Consider the following 21009-nt stretch of genomic DNA (forward strand, 5'->3'; position numbering starts at 1 on the left):
TATTGATTCTGATGACACCAAGGTCAAGTGTTCAGATCCCCTTACAGGCCAGCCGCCAAAAAAATTAAAACAAACAGAAAAAAATTATATTCCTACCAACAAAAACGTTTCTGTGTCTGTTTCCCACAACCTCACAACAGAACGTTCTATCAAATGTTTGGATCTTTGACAATCTGATAGGCTCAGAGAATGTTATCTCGGGCTTTTTTTTTTTCCTGGCCGCTGGCTGGTATGAAAATCCAAGATTTTGTTTTTGTCTTTTTAATTTCTTTTATGGGTAATTTGTATTTTCTGCTCTGTAAGATTTTGGTTATCTGGTTTTTTTTTTTGGACAGGGGCAGGCAGCTGGCTGGTATGGGGATCCAAACCCTTGACCTTGGTGTTAGCAGCACCAGCACCATGCTGTAACCGACGAGCTCTGACATTTTAACTTTATAATGCTCAATTCACCTGGAATTTATTTTAGGAGCAGTGTGAGAAAAACAGAACTATTTTTTCTTTAATATTATGTAATAGGGAGACATTGTTCACTCTCTCTTTACCAATTTGAAAAGCCCCATCTTTCTGGCTGCTGCTCTCTTTTGCAGCTGTATTGTGTTTTTTTTATATTCAATACCAACACCAGACTATGGTTTTAATGGCCGTAGCACCAGACTAGGCTTCAAACTCTAATAGGGCAAGACCTTACTTACTATTCTTCCTTTTCTAAAATTGCTTTTCTATTCTTTATCATTTATTCTATCGAATTACTTTTAGAATCAGCTTGTCAATTTACATAAAAAAATCTTTTGAAGCAGGGAACCCTGAGCATTTTCTGATTGTTAAACCTTCCCCCTTCCACTGGAGAAACTGTTTTAGGAATTTTATGCTTGGCTGTTCATAATTGCAAACTTTGGCTTCTGTAACCTAGCCTGCTTCCTGCACCTGTGTGCTAATGAAAGGCAACAACTGTTTTGTGCCGCCCCAAGGGCCGGATGCAAATTTGGCTCCAGAACTGACCAATGAGCTATGTCTCATAGCCAACCAATCCGAATAAACAGACTTGCATCTCTCATTTGCATAAGAGGACCTAAATGAAAACTTGGGTGGGAAGTTTTGGTATATAAGGCTGCCCCTTTCCTTCATTTGGAGAGACACTAGCCTGATGCTCCTTCTCTCCTTGCTTGTGAGCAATAAAGCTCTGTAACACCAAAAAGAGCTGTTAACTAGTAAAGAGCTGTAATACCAACGTTGGTCTTGGATTCCTCTGTGTGAGCACCTCCCAACACTTTGTCAGAAATGATGAAGACTTACACTGAATTCATAGACTGATTTTACAGAACAACTACTGTATTTCAATTTAGAAATATGATATGTCTTTCACCTCAGATCAGGCTGCTATAATGAAATACCACGCATTGGGTGGCATATAAACGATAGAAGTTTATTTCTCACAGTTCTGGAGGCTGGAAAGTCTAAGATCAAGGTACCAACAGATTTGGTGTTTGGTGAGAACCTGCTCCCTGGGTCACAGAGAGCCATCTTCTCGCTGTGTCCTCACATGGCAGGAGGGACAAGAGAACTTACTGGAGTCTCTTTTATTTATTTATTTATTTATTTATTTATTGTCAGGTGGTTGGTCTGGGGATCTGAACCCTTGACCTTAGCGTAGTAACACTGCACTCTAACCAGCTGAGTTAACTGGCCAGCCCATGGAGCCTCTTTTATTTATTTATTTAATCATAATTGATTATACATATTTTTGAAGTTCAATATTGATGTATGTTGATCAAATCAATACTGTTAGCATATGTATTATTATAAATCATACTTATTCTTTATGCTCCTTATCCAATTTCTCCCCATCTCCTTCTCCCTCCCCCCTCCCCCCTCTGATCACCCTAGATTTCTTCTCTCCTTCTGAAAGAGTAATGGTTACTCTGTTGATTTGTTGCCTAGATGATCTGTCCAATGCTGAGAGAGGTGTGTTCAGTTCCCCCACTATTATCATAGAGCAGATGCTTCTTCTGTCATTCTGGAATGGGCTTTGTGGAGAGAGATATCCTCTTCTTTTCTTTGGTCTCTGCTGGTGACTGTCCTTGTGTCAATGCACTTGAGTGGCTGGTGGGCCATCTGCACGGTGATTGTGTTGTCTAGCAGCTTTTGCAGCAGCTGTAGCTATTGTGGTGGCTGTGGTGGGCCACCCACATGGAAGTGGTGTTTTTGGCATGCTCCTTGTCTGGTTGCAGACCCCGGGCAGGCCCCATGGTAGAGTGGTGTGCCTGGTTGTGGGAGGAAGGGTCAGTCCCCGGCAAGGAGTCTCTTTTATAAGGCCACAATCCTAATCATAAGGGCTTCACCTTCATGACCTAATCATCTCCCAAAGGTTCTACCAGCTAATACGATCACATTCAGGATTAGGTTTCAACATAAGAATTTTGGGGGGCACATTCATTTCAAAACAGCCTTCTTGTACTTCTTTCAGTAATGTTTTACATTTCCTGTTAAGTTTATTCCTATGTACTAGAGCTGGCCAGTTAGCTCAGTTGGTTAGAGCACAGTGTTATAACACCAAGATTAAAATGTTGGATCCCCATACCAGCCAGCCACCAAAAAAAAAGAAAAAAGAAAAAAAAAAGAATTTAAAAAAGAACAACTGTATTCCTAACTACTTCAGAGGCTATGTTGCCATTGCAACTCAGATTTTTCCCTATTAAATTCTTTTGAATAGTTATTCTTAATGTGTAAGACACCCTTTTTTGCCTTTACAAGATATATCTCATGCCTCGTAAGTCTCTTTCAAAGTGATTTTTAGGGCCGGCCCATGGTTCACTTGGGAGAGTGTGGTGCTGATAACACCAAGGCCACGGGTTCGAATCCCTATATAGGGATGGTTGGTTTGCTCACTTGGGAGAGCTTGGTGCTGACAACACCAAGTCAAGGGTTAAGATCCCCTTACGGGTCATCTTTAAAAAAGAAAAATAGCTGAGAAAGTGATTTATATTATTTTTTGTGACTTGACACAAAATTTTGAACAGGGAATGAAACTTAATATTTATTATGCAAGGAGAACAAATGTTTGCTGTACACCTACTACTACTAACAGTAGCTAACCCTTATCTAGCACAACTGTATGGCAGCCACTATTCTATGTGCTTTATATAGTGTAATTCATTACAGCAATCCTGTAATGGAGTTTATATTATTATCCCCATTTTACAGATGTGTAAACTAAGGCACAGAGAAGTTATGTAACCTGCTTAAGAAAATAGCTAGAAAATAGTGGAGCCAAGAACTATAAGCAATTTGGCTTTAGAGTCCTTCATCTTAACCATCAGGCCATATTAGCTACTAGTTGCCAAACATTGTGTTTTGAATGTGTCTTTCCATTTTTAACCCTTATAGCCCTAACAGATTAAGAATTATTAAACCCATCTTCCATATAGGGAAACTTAGGCTAAGAGAAATTAAGTAATGTGCCCAAGGTTGCATAACTAGCCCTAGAGACCCTGGTATTCCAAAGCTGACCTGCTTTCCACAGCTTCTTGCTTCATATCATTTTGTCTATCAGACTGCATTGTTCATGTGCCTATTAACTTGATCTTTAGTCAAAGATAAGCAAGTCTTGCAATCAGAGCTTCTGATAAGAATGAGGTAACTGGAGACAGCATATCGATACCTATCATTTCAATCAAAGCAAATAATTTGACATTTTAGTTAACCCATGAGACCCTTTTGTAGGGAAATTTCTTATTTTCCTTGAGCTTTTTTAGAAAATAGCATAGTGGCCCTTTTTATTCCAGCATCTTAAAGGGTAGAATCCACACTCTCATGAAAAATAATTGGCAGCCTTTTCTCCTCAGTATACTATAAAACTCTGTTATCTAATATTTATTACTGATTTATCATAGAACAGACACTATCCTGAGGGCTGGCCTACAACAGTGAACAAAACAGACATAGTCACTGCACTTATGGGAGCTTCCGTTCTAATGGAGGAGGCAGACATTAATAAGGAATCATCCAAATTTATATTCATGAGCTGTGATAATTGCTCAGATGGGAAAGCACAAGGTGATTTGAGAGCACATCACAGGACTATGATCTAGTTTGATGTGTAGGTGGCGGGGAGGGAATTGAAGATGAATCCCTTAGGAAGTTAATATTTGAGCCAACATTTGCAGGAAGGGGTGATCAAGGAGGCATGTTCAAGGGACTGAGAGGGCTTCGAGGTGCCCAAAGCACTTACGACAAGGCTGAAGAACTTGTCATGAGCTAGAGAGCATGCAGGGCTTTGTGGGATCTTAGGTGATTTTGGTCTTTGGCCCAAAAGCCATGGGAACTCTTTGAAGGGTTTTAAGTGGAAGGATGTGCTCCGGTTTCCATTTCTGTAAATCTCTCTCTGCAGGGTGGAAAATGGATTGGGGGTGGGGGGTGGAGAAATCAAAGTGAGTGATGACGACAGGTTGATCTGGGAGATGGAGATAAGAGGGTATACCTAAGGGATGTGACAGTGCGACAGCAAGACCTGCGGGTGGCTGGGATAGCAGGCGTCAGGCAGGAAAAGGTAACCACCAGGTAGGAACTGCAGGAGGACCAGGGTTAGAGGGAAAGTGTGGGAACTCAGTTTTTAGCACATTATGTTAAAGTTGCTTTTAGACATTCAGTTGGAGATGTCAACCAAGCAGCTGGAGATATTCATTTGGCACAATGATGTTCTTCCAGATATGTCCGGCTAGAGATAATCACCTGGGAAACAGCACAGGTGTAGACAAGATGACCTAGGGACAGAATTTAAAGTGAGAAAAGCTTGGGGTTTAAGCTTGGGCTGGTTATTTGATTCACGGACTTGACTAAATTGTCTTCTCTTCACTCTTGTAATTTGGTTCCTGATAGGTGTCAAACAAATGTTTGAAGAACGAAATCTTTTAATATTTTCGATGATTATCTGTACCTCATCCTGGGTTGTTCATCGAGCAAGTGAGACACCAGCTGGTCCACCACCTCCACATTCCCTCTCATTACACATTTTTTCAGGGAGTGGAAAAGATAATGCTAGGAATCAGTTTTTTGGTGTCTGATCGTAGCAAGGTAGACCCGATCCCTGGCCACCATCCTGTCACCAAACCTCAGTGCTATTTCTTCTGGGAAAACTTTTCCTTGTCTTCATCCCATACAGGAAGATTTCTCTTTCGGATCTCCTGTACTCAGGATATACTTCCACCTGAGCCCATCACTTCATTACAGCATCAAGTTTATGGGTCTGTCTCCCTAGAAGACTGTGAGCACAGTTATTTTATTTATTTATTTGTTTGTTTATTTGTTTTTCATCTGTTCACAGGCTGTTTAATTATCCAAGAGTAGGGAGGAAAGAGGATGAAGAGAAAAACCAGACGCCCCAAGGTGGTAGGGCTTAAGGGAAGAATGAACATAAAGGCTCCTCTTCTTTCTCTTGCTGCTGACCCCAGGGGAATCCAGCTTCAGATGGGACCTGAAGGGCCTGGGGGTGGCTTAGGGGCCTCTAGGAGGCCTGGCCCCGCGCAGCTGTTGGCTGGAGTTAGGATCTCCATGGGGGAAGTTCCCAGGATTGGAATGGCTTCTGCGTACACAAAATACCTCTCTGCAGAAGGCACTGGTGGAGAGGGGCAGCAGGAAGACTGGCCCATCACAGGCAGGATCCACTGTTTCGTGGGTCTGGGTCCTGGTCCCCAAGACCAATCCAGGCTCCCTCAGGGGCTGGGTCTCTGAGGCCCTTGTTCCCCTCTTCTCCCTTCCCTTAGACCAGTGGTGAGCAGGCAGTCATCGGAGGGCCAGGTCAGGCCATGTGGTGGATGCCCCCTCTTCAGGGCTAGTGCATCAGGTGACTTCTAGGCCAAGAGCCCCAGGCCGGCGACTTTGGCGGAGAGGAAGGAGTGGACGATGAAGACCATGGTTTTGGGACAGGAGCGCAGGTCCAGCTGGATCTTGCCTTCAGCATCCCCAAAGTCCAGGAAAAGGACAGTGGCGCCATCATCAGAGGACATCTGCTGCTTCTTGAAGGGCTGTCGGAGCAACACAGTTCAAGAGCACCTCGCTCAGCCACCCACAATGTGAAGCCCTTGTCAACGTGCACAGACAGGTTGCAAGGATGGCCGTTCCACATGCAGGCTGTAGATACCTCCTGTGCATGCTTGTTGGCCCAGTGACAGCCATCTACCAGCTGGCGGGTCCAGGCAGCCAGCTCCTGTGGTGACTCCATACTGAACAGGTGAGTGTCTTCACTGTGGCGTGTGCCTGTGTGCAGGGCAAAAGAGAGCTCTGTACTGTCGGGCACCAAGCCCTTGGAGTGGCCTGAGTGCACCAGCTGGTGGCAATGAGTGGGGCAGCTCGGGCCGGCCGGCTCAGGGCCTCACGGGTCTGGGGAAGACAGCTGCAGAGAAGCAGCCCCTTTGCAGTCAGCAGGGCCAGGGCTGGGGCACGTGCCCCCACTGGGCGGCTGCTCGGTCAGCCAGCTGATCTGCTTGACGTCCTCCTGCCTCCCAGCTGTGCTGGTGGCTGCCAGTAGTGCCTGAAGCTCGTCCTTGACCCAGGGCATCAAAGTGTTGATCTGGGCTTGGATGGCACCTGCCCGTGACCTCGCACTAGCCTCATCATTGGCCTTCAGGAAGGTGTCTTGGCCATCTGCCGAGCAGACCTCCAGATACCTGGGCTCTGGCTCAGTGGGGGTGCACCTCCTTGAGACATATGCCACATTCAAGGACTCATGTTTGGCCTCACTGAGGTTCTGGGGTGGAGGGCCAGGGGAGGAAGGCTGCCGCCGAAGGGGTGAGGCAGGAGGTGAGTCCCAGCCCACCAAGGCCCCTCCGGCAGAGTTCGTGAAATATAGTGATACCTCCATCATGCACTTGACCTCCAGCACCACCTCCCTGCCTGTCTTCTAGAGGGCCTGCACCGCCTCACCATGGGTGGCAGAGGACAAGTCTTCCCCATTCACAGACAGGATGGCATCTCCCACAAAGAGGGCCTCCGTCTGGTCAGCTGCCAGTCCCTTAATGATCTTGGCAATGAGAACAGACATATCGTCCTCCCAGGCCCCTTGAGGCTGAGGCCAGCCCACCAGCCCACCGGCCTCAGCCTCGCCCACCCTGGAGCTGCGTGGGCTCCAGCCCCCAGGGAGCCCAGATATGTTGTCTTAATCCAGCTTTGCATCTACAGGACATTGCTTAGCTCAATACCTTCTTTTTGTAATACAATTTATTTTTAGAGCAGTTTCAGGTTCACAGCAAAATCGAGCAGAAAGTACAGAGAATTCTCATACACCCCTTAGACCCAAGCACAACCTCCCCCACTGCCAGCATCCCCACTGCAGTGGTCCGTGTGTTACAAACAGTGAGCCCGCACTGACCCAGCACTGTCCCTCCAAGTCCACACTTCACATCAGGGGCACTCTTGGTGTTACACATTCCACTAGTTTGGACAAATGTATAGCAACATGTATCCTTCATTACAGCGTCAAAGGGAGTAGTTTCAGTGTCCTGAAAGTCCTCTGCGCCTCACCCACTCACCCCTAAGCAACCACAAATCTTGTTATTGTCTCCATGTTTTTGCCTTTTCCAGGATGTCACATAGTTAAAAATCACACAGTAAGTATCCCTTTCAGATTGGCTTTTTTCACCTAATAATATGCGTTTAAGGTTCCTCCACATCTTTTTTTTTTTTTTTTTTTTGTGGCTGGCTGATACAGGGAACCTAACCTGTGACCTCGGTGTTGCAAAGCCAGGCTCTAACCAGCTGAGCAAACCGGCCAGCTCCTGATAGCTCACTTCCATTTAGTGCTGAATAATATTTGAATAATATTCCACTGTCCGGATGTACCACAGTTTATCCATTCACCTACTGAAGAGTATATTGGTAGCCTCCAAGTTTTGGCAATTATGAATAGAGCTGCTATAAGGATGCATGTGCAGGTTTTTGTGTGGACATAAGTTTTCAGTTCATTTGGGTAAATACGGAGGAGGGTGATTGCTGGATCATACGGTAAGAGTATGTTTAGTTTTGTAAGAAACTGCTAAATTGTTTGCAAAGTGGCCACACCATTTTGCATTCTCAGTAGCAGTAGATGAGAGTTTCTATTGCTCCAAGTCCTCACCAGCACCACTACACACCTATTAGAATGGACAAAATACCTTTTAAAAAAATTTATCTTCTACCTAAATGGATGGATTATATTTATTGGCAATGTATTTATTCTTTCCTCAGAGCTAAGAATTACATAGGGATTTCCTTTGTGGGAAAATTCCAAATTCGAAATTCTAAAACTTTCTGGAAAATTAGATTTAGAAATAGAGTGTAGGTTTATTTATTTGGCTGCAATTAGTATATAAAAAGTATTCTCTATATTCTTCTAATAAGTGTAACATTGGCAAATGAATAAGGGACAAGAAAGAACTAGGAGGGGCTGGCCAGTCAGCTCAGTTGCTTACAGTATAGCCTTACAACACTGAAGTCATGGGTTCAAATCCTCTTACTGGCCAGCCACTAAAAAAAAAAATCAAAATTCTTAGGTAAAGAAAAAAAAAAAAAAAGAAGAAGGAAAGAACTAGGTACTGAGGATACCTGCAGGTTAATTAGTAAGGAAGTTAGTTAAAAATTTAAAGGACCATTTCAGGAAGTTTATTAATCTTTGCTGATTAAAATGAATGACAATAATTTGTTGCTCTATATCATTTGGGAAGAAATATGACAGTAGGTTGTTAATGTTTGCCTGTTTGTAAGATGAGCCCGAGTCATAATTTATGTCTACAGTGCTATCCTTATTCACTTGAAATGCCCTTTAATATCCTACTATGAAGCCTCCTATTCAATTACTTATGAACACTTTAACTTCATAAATTGTGAGCTGTTTAGACAGGTTCATTCAATTAAGACTATACAAAAAAAAAAACCCCATATAACAATTGTCATAAAATTCTTTAAAATGATGTAAAAGCCACATGATCTTCCTGAGGTAAGACCAAAACACAAACAGAGCTGTTTTCTTTCTACCGAGTGTTATTAAGTTTAATTGCTTCATTCTCGTGATTGCTTTTGAAAGAGAAGGAATCAATCAAGCTTTCACCAAAAGCGGATGGCACTGCATTATGTATGAGGTTGGCAAGGCAAGAGAGACCTGTGACCTAAAAGGAAATCAGGATCTAAAGCACTTACAAATGTGAGGCTCTCCTGAGTCCAAGGCTCCTTTGTTAAGAGACACACTGCCTTTGAACATTAACTTCCTTTTTTTTTTTTTTGTCTTTTTCGTGACCGGCACTCAGCCAGTGAGTGCACCGGCCATTCTTCCACATTGTTCACTTAACATAAGTTTCTCAAGTTTATTTTTTAGGATAGCACAGTCTCTTGAATATGAAGGTGGTGCTATTGATACAATATTAAAAAATATGAAGACATACTTTCCCCAGGAGTGTTGAAAAGGCCCTGTCTACAATGCCTCCTTAAAATCCCTTCGGAATTTATAGCATCCATTTTTCAGATGACAAAGCAGGATTAGGGGTGTTGATGATGGGAGAAAATTTGCCTCTGTTTGTATCTCCGAGCCCCCTGGGGCAAAGCCCTTGTACTCATTGGTAACAAAGTCCAACGAGCCGAGTGAGTTGCTTCAGACTCTTCACTTAAAGACAATCATTGCACATTAAATGTTTGAAGTGAGATACTTGGGATACAAAAATATCCCTGAGTTTCTCCCCTAATTTCTGAATCTGTGTCCGCATTGATGAGTCTGTTTCCTTGTTGCGACAGGAGGTCACCACTGGGGACCACCAAACATTCCCAGAGTTTAGAGCCATGTTACAACCCATGTTATCCTTCAGCATAGTTCCAGAGCAATGTGTCATATTGAGAGCTTTCCCATCCAACCTGCCAGCAAGACTGGGCTTCACTAATATGTAATTTGTTTGTTATCTTTGCAGGTAATATTCAGCACACAGGACAAACAGCTAGCAAAGGCAGGATTATCTTTGGTGAGGTGGAATCCCTGGAGGGGAAATAAAAATTTGGTAGAGAAAGTAGCTTTCAATGACCCTCTCTCCAGAGAAATCACATCTTCTGGCCTGACAGAATTGTAGACTCTCTAATCATTAGGCTTCCACCGAACCTAAACATCATTAACAAACAAAAGCCATATTTCTATAAAAAGAGGCATTCTTCCTCTAAGTGTCTAATTTGCCTTTTATTCATAATAATGTTAGCTTCTCAAATGGTTGAACTTGGAGCTGGACTTCCTGAGCACACATCCCTTGTTTCACAGCTCTCGGTAGGATGGAAGGAGGGAAAGGGAATCAGGTTTTCTGAGAGCCTGCCTTAGGGTCAGGTGAGGACCAGTTCACGCTCCCAGGTTGCTTTTTCTACAGATGAGGAAACTGAGAGAGGTTAGGGTGGCTGAGGACCGGCGGGGAAACTGAGCAGGCACACAGTCTGATTCGTCCCCTCTTCCTCAGCACCTAGCTGAAGAACGGGCCCCTCCCTGGTAGTGTTATGATCAAGTGAAGTCTGTCATCACCACCCAAGGGACTAAGAAATCTCTCACATCAAAGTTCTCAATGATAAAGATCAGCGTTTATTTGAATGCTTAGTCCAAGGAGCACAAACAGCCAGGAGCTAAAGGGATTTTTTTTTTTTTTTTGGCAGCTGGCCAGTAAAGGGATTCAAACCCTTGACCTTAGTGCTATCAGTCCCATGCCCTCCAGGGACGAGCGTGGGAAGCTGATTGGTTTGGGGTGAAGTCAGTACAACTATTCCTGGCATGTGGACTGATATTTTCCACGGTGCCGGTGCCGTAGGGTCTATGGTATGTGAGTGTAAAGAAGGCTTGAGGTTGCAGGTGATCTACAGAAACAACTTGAGATTGGCATTACAGATCTTACCTCAAGCCATAAGGCATTCGGTGAAGGGACAAGGATCCTGGTCTTCAAATCAAATTTTAGCCTAAGGAAAGTATATGTGTAAACTAACTTTGTTCTTCTTGTTAACTGTCCTTTGTTGCTGCTCCTAGGAATTCAGCCCATCTTGTTGGACCAAGTGGGTTTTCCTTATTCCCTGTCTCCCTTCCCCCAGCCGAGGCCTCCTCTGGCTGAGGTTATGGGGATAGCTAAGGGTGGGGGTTTCGGGACAACACTGGGGTCTGTCCCGTTTCAGTAGGAAGTTGCTATACATCTGGAAGAGGGGGACAGATAAGTTATGAAGTTGCGGTGTCACCTTTGCTTGGGTGGTGCTAGTACAGTGTCCTTCTGTGCTGTAACTGCGTCTTATACAACCCATACAACATGTAGCCCAGTGCCAGAAACATGGTGCGTGCTCCAAGAAGGTTTTTGTAATTAACTAATTCACATTAGCATCATTTAAAACATGTCTCTGACGTCAGGTGTCACCATTGCTGTAAACAGATGTTGATCTTCAGATTAGTCCATTTTTTGGAACAGATAAATACTGTTACTAGACTATAGATTTTTAAATGACATGAGTAAATGCTGGGTTGGGAGCTTTCACTAATTTCCAGTGAAAAATCTGTTATTAATATCACATTAAGAGCTCAGAATTTGGTTAATATCTTAATTAAAAGGCAGTAGGTATTAAAGACAGGCTGACCCAGATAAGGTCAGCTGTCAGGTGCTGAAATATCTGTCTCCACATGTGGTAGAATCTCTCAGTGGCGTCCTCTGATTAACTGCAGGGGCCCTGCAAGCACAGGTGAAAGGATCAAAGGATCAAATGCGTCTGGTGCCACTCGGAGGCAAGAGGAAATGGCAGAGAAGACTGAGCGTGAGAAACTCGAACAGTGCTACAAGACAGCAGCAGAGCACTGAACACACATCCTGCCTCGGGGGCAAGATGTCTTGTTTTTCTGCAGTTAGTAGAGTCGTCTAAACTTGGGTACACGCCCTTTCTCTCTCCCCTTTTTAGAAAAGATGTGGGGGAAGATAAGTATCTCCTTTGCACAATTTTCTTTATTTATTTGGTGGCTGGTCAGTACAGGGGTCCAGAACCCCTAGACCTTGGTGTTATAACACTGCGCTGTAACCAACTGAGCCAACCAGCCAGCCCAAAACTTAAACATGAAAGCTGGAGTCTTGTTTTAGTATTCTATCACAAGTAACAAATTACCACCCACGTGCTGGCTTCAAACAACACCCATTTATTAGTCCACAGAACTTTAGGTGAGAAGTCCTGGTGGGCCTCACTGCATTGTGTTTTAGATGTCACAAGGCCAAAATCAAGGTGTCAGCCAGGCTAGGCTCTGAGAAAAAGTCCCTTTCAAGCTCATTCGAGATGGCAGAATTCAGGTCCTGGAGGCTGCAGGGCTGAGGTCCCCGTTTCCTTGCTGGTTGTTGGCAGAAGCTGCCCTCTGCTCCTAAGGCTGCTTGCATGTCTTCCTTGCCTTCTCAGTCTTCAAACCAGCAGCAGTGTAGCGTCCAGTCCTTCAGATCTTAGGATCTCTCTGACTTCTCCTTCAACTATGAGTCAGAGAAAACTCAATGATTTTAAAGGGCTCGTTAGGGAGATTAGGCCCATCTGGGTAGCGTCCCTTTTCTGTATAAGGCAACATAATCACAGGAGTGACATCCTGTCATTTTCACTGGTTCTTCCCACACTCAGAGGGGGAGGGGATTATATAAGGGCAAAATTCATTGGGGTCATTCTTAGAATTTGGCTTAAAATCTGTTTTTACTAAGAAACAATAAACATTAGGGCTGGCCGGTTAGCTCACTTGGTTAGAGCGTGGTGCTAATAACACCAAGGTCAAGCGTTCAGATCCCCATACCAGCCAGCTGCCAAAAAAAAAAAAAAAAAAAAAAAGATTCCAGCAAAAAGCAACAAACATTTATTACATACTCATTCATTCAGCAAAGATTTCCTATGTGCAAAGCCCTCTGCTAAGTGCTGGGGATACAATGGCGATACTCACAGTTGCTGCTCTTGCAAGATTCCCAAACGCTATGGGAGGAGAGAACTTAAAGCTGTGAGGGCCACCGAAGAGGCGTCTTTTGTTCCAAGAGGGGTGAGGCAGTCAAGAAAGTCTTTCTAGAAGTGGTGAGGTCTAAGCTCAAGGGTAAGTAGGAATTTCTTAGACAGAGAGAAAGGATGTACGTGTGGGTGTGAGTTCGTGTGTGTCTGTAAGGAGATTGTCCCCAGCAGAGGAACAGCGTGTCTATTTGGTCAGTCTGGATCCCCACACTCCAAGAAGCATGAGCCAGTAGTAAGATTGGAGGTGACAGAGAAGTCAGAGGGTTGTTGTAGTCAAGGGCACAGACTCTGAGATCCCGGACTGTCTTTTTTTAATTTTAGTAAAATATACACAACTGAAAATTGTCCATTTTAACAATTTTATCTACGTATTTATTCGGTGGCTGGCTGGCATGGGGATCTGAACCATGACCTTGGTGTTACAAGGCTGTGCTCTAACCCACTGAGCTCACCGTCCAGCCCCATTTTAACAATTTTAAAGTATACAGTTCAGTGGCATTAAGTACATTTACAACTATCCAGTGTGCAAACATCACTATCTAGTTACAAAAACTTTTCATCACCCCAAATCCATTGAGTAGTCACTTCTCATTTCCCCGTCTCCCAGCCACTGGCAACTACTAATTTGCTTTCTGTCTCTACGGATTTGAGTATTGTGGATATTTCGAATCAATGGAATCATACAATATGTGGCCTTTTGTATCCGAATTCTTTCACTTAGTATAATATTTTAAGGTTCTTCCATGTTGTAGCGTGTATTGGTACTTCATTCCTTTTTTTTTGGCTACTGGCTGGTAAGGGGATCTGAACCCTTGACCCTGGTGTTATCAGCACCAAGCTCTACCCAACTGAGTTAACCAGCCAAGCCCTCCATCCCCCCCTGCCACCTGTTCCTTTTTATGCCTGAATAATGTCCCATTGTATAGATATGTTACAATTTATCTATTCATCCATCGATGGATAAATGGTGTCCACTGATGGACATTTGGGTTGTTTTCACCGTCTGGGTATTGTGAATAGTATTGCTATGAACGTTTGTGTACAAGTTTGTGTCTGAACACCTGTTTTCAATTATTATTATTTTTTGGCGGCTGGCAGGTATGGGTATCCGAACCCTTGACCTTGGTGTTACAACGTGAGCTCTAACCAGCTGAGCTAACCAGCCAGCCCTGTTTTCAATTATTTTGGGTATGTACCTAGGAGTAGATTACTGGGTCAGGTTTAACCTGTTGGGGAGCCACCAAATTGTCTTCCAGGGTGGCCTCACCATTTTACACTCCCAGCAGCAGTGCGTGAGGTTCCAGTCTCTCCACATCTTGCCAGCTCTGTCTGATTTTGAGTCCTGGCTCTACCACTCATCAGTTGTAAAATCTTAGCAAATCCTTAACTTTTCCGTACCTCAGTTTTCTCATCTGTGAAATGATGAGAATCATGGTGCCTCCTTCTCCAGGTTGCTGTGAGAGTTAAATTTAGTTAATAAGTGTGCGGATAGAACAGTCCTCGGGGTGAGTTGGTCGAACCCTATGAAATTGCTGATCAACCGTTATTGATGTACAGAAAAGTCATTTTATTTTATTCAATCCAATAGCAAGAAGTTTATAACAATTTGTATAATTAGGTAAGGGCCAGGTAAATATAGTTTATCTTTTGCCTAAGACTAATAGGACCCTCATTAAAGGGTTTCAAGCAGGACATTGACATGGTGCCATGTAGAAAATAGATTGCAAGGAAGAGGTAACTCTGCAGTTGGTCAGAAAGTTCAGTGATGCAAGTGAGAAACACAGGGGCAGTGAGAACGAAACCGAGTAGTTACAATCAAGAGAACATTCAAAGATAAAGTGGACAGGAAAAACGTGTGGGTCAGAGGTAAGTACATGCCGACTCTTCTGATTTTATCTCTTAAATATAAATGTTACTCGAACATAGCGAGTTTCTCCATCTTCTTTATTACCTTCCCATCCAAACTATCATCTCTCAAGTCGACTGCTGTAATGATCTCCTCATAGCCTTTCCGTATCAATTACTATTTTTATTGCACATCTGTTCTTGATTTTTTCCAATTTATTTTCCATAGTGCAAAGTGATATTTAATAAAATATTTCAGCGGGCTGGCCAGTTAGCTCACTTGGTAGAGGACAGTGAGGGTCACACCAAGGCTGAAGGGTCATATCTCCACACTGGCCAGCTGCCAAACATAATAATAATAATAATTAATAAAATATTTTGCATGTAAAAAAGGAATAGAATAATGTACATCTATGTATCCAAATCATATATTTAAAAAGATTAAAAAAATATATAGTTGTGTCTCTCTTGTAACCCTCTCCTCATCTCAGAGGTAACTGCTATCTTGATTTTGGTATTTAGCATTTTCCACATCTTTTTTATTTTTACCACATTTACGCGTGTCCGTATGTGTGTGCATGTGTTTGTGTATTTTAATATTTCATAGAGATAAAATCACATTGTATGTATCCTGTTACTCATTCCCCACCTCCACCCCACTCGATCTCATATCTGTGTGAAGTTCTCAAGTCGAAACATGTCATCCTAGTCCATTTATTTTCAGTGCGGGAGAATCTTTTCATTGTGGCAGTATATGAAAATGACAGTTGTCTATTCAAAAGGCAGATCTGATCATGTCAATATCCTGCTTAAAATACCTCAGCAGTTTTCCACAGCTCTGAGGTTAAAGACTACAGTCAAGGCCTGGCTTGATTTCAGGCTCATTCTACCACCAAAGCCTCATTTTAAGCCCCTGGTTCCTTCCCCCTCTATTAATTAACTCCTACTCATTCTTCAGATCTCAGCTCAAGTTTCCTTCCTTGGGAAAGTCTTCCCCACCATCTCTACCGCAACCCACTAGATCAGTCCTCTTATATGCTTTCATAGCACAGCAATCTTTCCTTTACAGCACTTGCCAGAACAAATAATCACATGATTTAATTAATGTCAGTTTGGAGAGGCAGCGGCCGTATCTATTTTGCTCACGATCGCATACCCAGAGCCATGCAGAGCAGCTGGCACTTAGAGTAGGTATTCAATAAAACTTGGCTGAATGAATGAGAAGAGAAATAAGTACTAGAAGTCTTTTTCCTGTGTAGTATATATTTTTCTCTTTAATTCTATTTAATTGAAACTTGTTAAAAATACATATTCCAGAATTTAATTTTGGATCATGATGATGTGGCTGGGACTGGATACACTCTCCACTGTAAACTAGAAAACTAGATGAAATACAACTGTGTCCAGACATTGGACAACAAGCAGGGCAGGACTGTGATCCCTGAGACAAGGAAGCAAGCTCTACGTTGCCCCAGCAGCATTCTTCTGGCCAGTGGTGCAGGGAGAGGAATCCCAAGCAGAAACGATGCTCAATTCCAAACGGGGAAAGAAGAAAAAGGACTAAAGAACAGATGAGACATTAGAAAACAAATAGCAAAATGGTAGATTAAAACTCAACCATGTAGACAATTACATTATAAAACACACCACTTAAGACACAGAGATTGGATTAAAAAAGCAAGACCCAACTACAGTGCTATCTGTAAGAATGTACTTCATTTTTAATTTTTTTGGCATCTGGCCGGTACAGGGATATAAGAATGTACTTTAAATATAAAGACACATAGAGAGTAAAAGGGGAGAAAAAGATATACTATGCAAACAATAATCATAAAAAAGCTAAAGTTGCTGTATTATTATAGGGCAAAGTAGCTATCAGGACCAGGGTTAAAGAGTGACATTTTGTGCACGGCCATACCACTCTAAGCATGCCTGATCTCATTTGATCTCAGAAGCTAGTACCTGCTTAGTACTTGGATGACAGACCACCTGGGAATAGTGGGTGCTGTAGGCTTTTAAAATAAATAAAAGAGGGGCCAGCCCTGTGGCTCACTTGGGAGAGTGCGGCGCTGGGAGCGCCGCAGCCACGGGTTCGAATCCTATGTAGGGATGACTGTTGCGCTCACTGGCTGAGCGCGGTGTGGACGACACTGAGCCACAGGGTTGCAATCCCCTTACCGGTCACATACACAAAAAATAAAATATAAATAAATAAATAAATAAATAAAAGAGTGACATTTCATAATGACAAAAAAGTCATCCCACTCAGAAGACATAGCAATCCTAAATATTCATGGACCTTACATCAAAGTTTCAAAATATATTAAGCAAAATCTGACAGCACTACAAAAAGAAATAGACAAATCCAAATTCACAATTTTAGTCAGAGCTTTCAATACTGCTCTCTCAATAATTGATAAAATGAGAAGACGGAAAGTCTCTAAGGACACAGATGTGTCCTTTTCTTATGAGTCCATTTCTGGTGCTCATCACAGAAAACCTGAAACTGGGTAATTTATAAAGAAATGAAACTTATTGCTTACAGTTTTGGAGGCTGGTGAGGGCCTTCTTTTACAGTGACACAGGGTGTCACATGGTGAGCATGGGCTGAGCAAGAGAGCTAACCTGTTCTCTCACGCTCCTTGTAAGGCCATCGGAATCCCACACCCATAACCAGCCATGAAACCATCAGCCCATTACTCCATAAATGGGTCAATCCATTCGCTAGGGCACAGTCCTCACAATCTAATCGCCTTAAAGGCCCCACCTTTCATATACCATAATTGGATTTCCCACTCTCTAAACACTGTTACAATGGAGATTAAGTTCCCAATACATGAACTTTTGGGGAACACAGTTGACCCATAGTTATGTGGAACAACAGTATCTTTTCAAGTACACACTAAACGTTTATCAAGATAGATCCTAGGGAAGAAAATAGATAGATCCTGGGCCAGAAATTAAGTCTTGATAAATTTAAAGTGGTTGAAAAACTGTAGAATACTCTTTTTTACTACAACGGACTTAAATTTGAAATTAATGAAAGAACCCCAAATATCTGGAAATTAAACAACACATTTCCTCCTGACTCATGGGTCAAAGAAGTTGCAAAGGAAATTAGAAAATATTTAGAAATGAATGAAATGAAACGCAGTCTATCAAACACAATCAATAAGATGGTTAAACCTGCAGTTAGACTGATCAAGAAGAAAGGGAATATGCACATTACCAGTATCAAGGATAAAAGAAGGAACATCTCTGCAGATAATAAAGGGATAATGAAAGAAAAGTATGAACAACTTCATGCCAATCAATGTTTTTATTTTATTTTATTTATTTTTTTACAGAAAGCCACCACACAATATGGAACCTTTATTTTTAAGGTGATTTCTGTACATCAGGAGTATGAGAGTAATCCTTTTACAAGTGGAACTGATTTACTAGAAGAAACGATGACAAAAACCAAACCAGTATTTGGTGTGAATCCATAAGAGTTAAGCTGCAAATCCAGTCAAGAAGTTTGTTGCAATCTTTTTCAGTTTTGCATGTGATTCTTCTGAAATCTTTCCATCAGCCCTGATATTGCCCAACAGACCAGGACGTTGGCAGATGACATGAATCAAGATAGCATTCTCAAACTTCGTGATCTTGCTGGGTTCCAGTTGATCAAGTTACCCCCTTACACCGGCATACATAACAGCCACTTGTTTTTCAACAGTCATGGGAGAATACTGTCCTTGCTTCACCAACTCAGTTGGACGCACACCATGACTCAAGAGTTGTTGAGTGGCAGCACTGAGGTCAGAACCTAACTGGGCAAAAGCAGCAACCTCAGAGACGGAGCCAATTCCAGCCTCACGGTACCTGCCATCTGCTTCATAACCCTGCTTGGGGTCGCAGATCCAACACAGGACACCAACAAACCAATGTTAATGGCAGGGCAGATACCTTTATACAACAATTCTGTTTCCAAGAAGTCCTTTCCGTGAGCGATGGAAATGACATTTGTTGAAACGTCAGTAGACACATCACCAGCGTGGGTTTCGATGACTGGTAAAGCAGTCAAGGAGCCACCAACAAAAGCATCATCCATTTTGGCTGCTCTCTCCGGCAGCTGGGAGGTAGGTAGAACACATCACCAGGACAGGCCTCGCAGCCAGGGGGTCAGCGGAGCAGCAGAGACATCTGATGGTAAGCAACAGCCTGTTTGAGTAAGTCGTTGTAGATGGTCAAAGCATGTTTACCATTATCTCTAAAACACTCTCCCAAAGAACAACCAAACTAAGGAGCCAGGGGCTGTGTGAGGCAGCGTCAGAAGCAGTAGCTGACCCACGGTGGTGGGCTTCACTGCATCTGCACTGTGAGTCTCCACCAGCTGGGCAACAGTGGATCTCTTCTGACCCACAGCAACACAGACACAGCACAGCTTCTTCTTTCCACCAGATCCATCATTGAAATATTTCTGGTTGACCATTGTGTCAAAAGCAGTCGATGATTTCCCAGTCCTTCTGTCACCAATAATCAGCTCACGCTGACCACGACCAACTGGTAGCAAGCTCTCCACAGCCTTAATGCCAGTCTGCATTGGTTCCTGCACAGAGATCTGAGGAATGGTTCCAGTGGCTTTCAGGCCAACTTGCCTATGGGTCTTGGAACCAGGTGGATCCTTTTCCATCAATGGCATTACCAAGGGCATCTGCTACATGACTCAGCAGCTCTTCACCAACTGTAACATCCACAACAGCGCGTGTCCTCTTCACAGCATCTCCTTCCTTAATTAGTTGATCATTTCCAAACACAACACCAACGTTGTCAGGTTCCAAGTTCAAAGACAGACCGTTTAAGCCTGAAGAAAGTCTACCATTTCTTCTGCTTGAACATTCCTCAGCCCATGTCCTCTGCTAACACCATCACCAATACTTAAGACACGCCCAGTTTCTTCAAGGTCAACAGAGGCATCAGCTCCAAGAATACGCTATTCAAGACTAGAGGACATCTCAACAGTGCCAATCTCCTGAAGATGAGTGTTAGAGGCATGGAGGTTCCCTGCAGCAATGAAGGATGATCCCAAAGCATTTTTGGAGACCAGCTCAGCCCGCCAAGGGACAGTGCGGACCATGGCTACAGCAACGGGCACGGACTTTGTACCTTCTCCTCGGTGGCTCCTCCGCAGCCGCAGCCTCTGGACTGACTGGGACCTAATGGGTTAACTTAGATGAAATGGGCTGACACCAAAATTCCCTTAAAAATTTTTTTTTTAAATTATATTTTTATTTTTTACAAAATTCTCTTACGAAGAAATAAAAAATTGAAATAGTCCTATATGTATTAATTAAATAGAATTTATATTTAAATAACTTTCCACAAAGAAAACTCCAGGTTCACGTGACTTCACTGGTGAATTCCAATAAACATTTAAGGAAGAAATAATACACGAACTCTTTCAGAAAAAAGAGGTGGAGGGAGTCCTTTCAACTCATTTTATAAGTTCATTATCAAGCAAATACCCAAACCAAAGTCATTGTAAGAAAAGAAAGCTACAAATTAGTATCTCTCATGAAGGATGGACAGACACAGAAATCTTTAACAAATATTAGAAAATTGAATCCTGGAATAGAAAGGCAAAGGACCTAGACCCGTCAAAATAATCTTGAAAATGAAGAACGAAGTTCGAGGACTTACACCACCTCATTTCAAGACTTACTACTGTAATCAAGACAATGTGGTACTGGTTAAAGAAGAGACATACAGAGCAATGGAACATAATGGAGAACCCAAGGGCAGGCTGGTTAGCTCACTTGGAAGAGCGTGGTGCTGATAACACCAAGGTCAAGGGTTTGGATCCCCACACTGGCCAACCGTGGAGGGGGAGAATAGGAGGTTCAGAAAATCAGAGTCACACATATATGGTCAATTGATAAATTGACACACGTATATATTTTTGGAGGCTGGCTGGTATGGGGATCCAAGCCCTTGACCTTGGTGTTATCAGCACCAGATTCTAACCAACTGAGCTAACTGGCCAGCCCTGGTCAGTTCATTTTTTTTTTTTTTATAGGTGGCCAGTACAGGGATCTGAACCCTTTACCTTGGAGTTATCAGCACCATGCTTTAACCAAGTTAATTGATTTTTGACTTTGTCAAGGCAGTTCATTGGAAAAAGGAAACTCTTTTCAATAAAAGGTGAAC

At 42.9% G+C, this 21009-nt stretch overlaps 2 pseudogenes; both read right to left on the bottom strand.

The window, feature by feature from the left end:
- Positions 1-5846: 5846 nt before the first annotated feature.
- On the bottom strand, positions 5847-9800 carry LOC134391760 (alpha-1-syntrophin-like; annotated as a pseudogene).
- An 8514-nt stretch (positions 9801-18314) lies between these two features.
- Positions 18315-19954, bottom strand: LOC134361316 (ATP synthase subunit alpha, mitochondrial-like; annotated as a pseudogene).
- Between the last annotated feature and the right edge of the window lie 1055 nt (positions 19955-21009).

Source organism: Cynocephalus volans, chromosome 12 (assembly GCF_027409185.1).
Source record: "Cynocephalus volans isolate mCynVol1 chromosome 12, mCynVol1.pri, whole genome shotgun sequence".
NCBI lineage: Eukaryota > Metazoa > Chordata > Mammalia > Dermoptera > Cynocephalidae > Cynocephalus > Cynocephalus volans.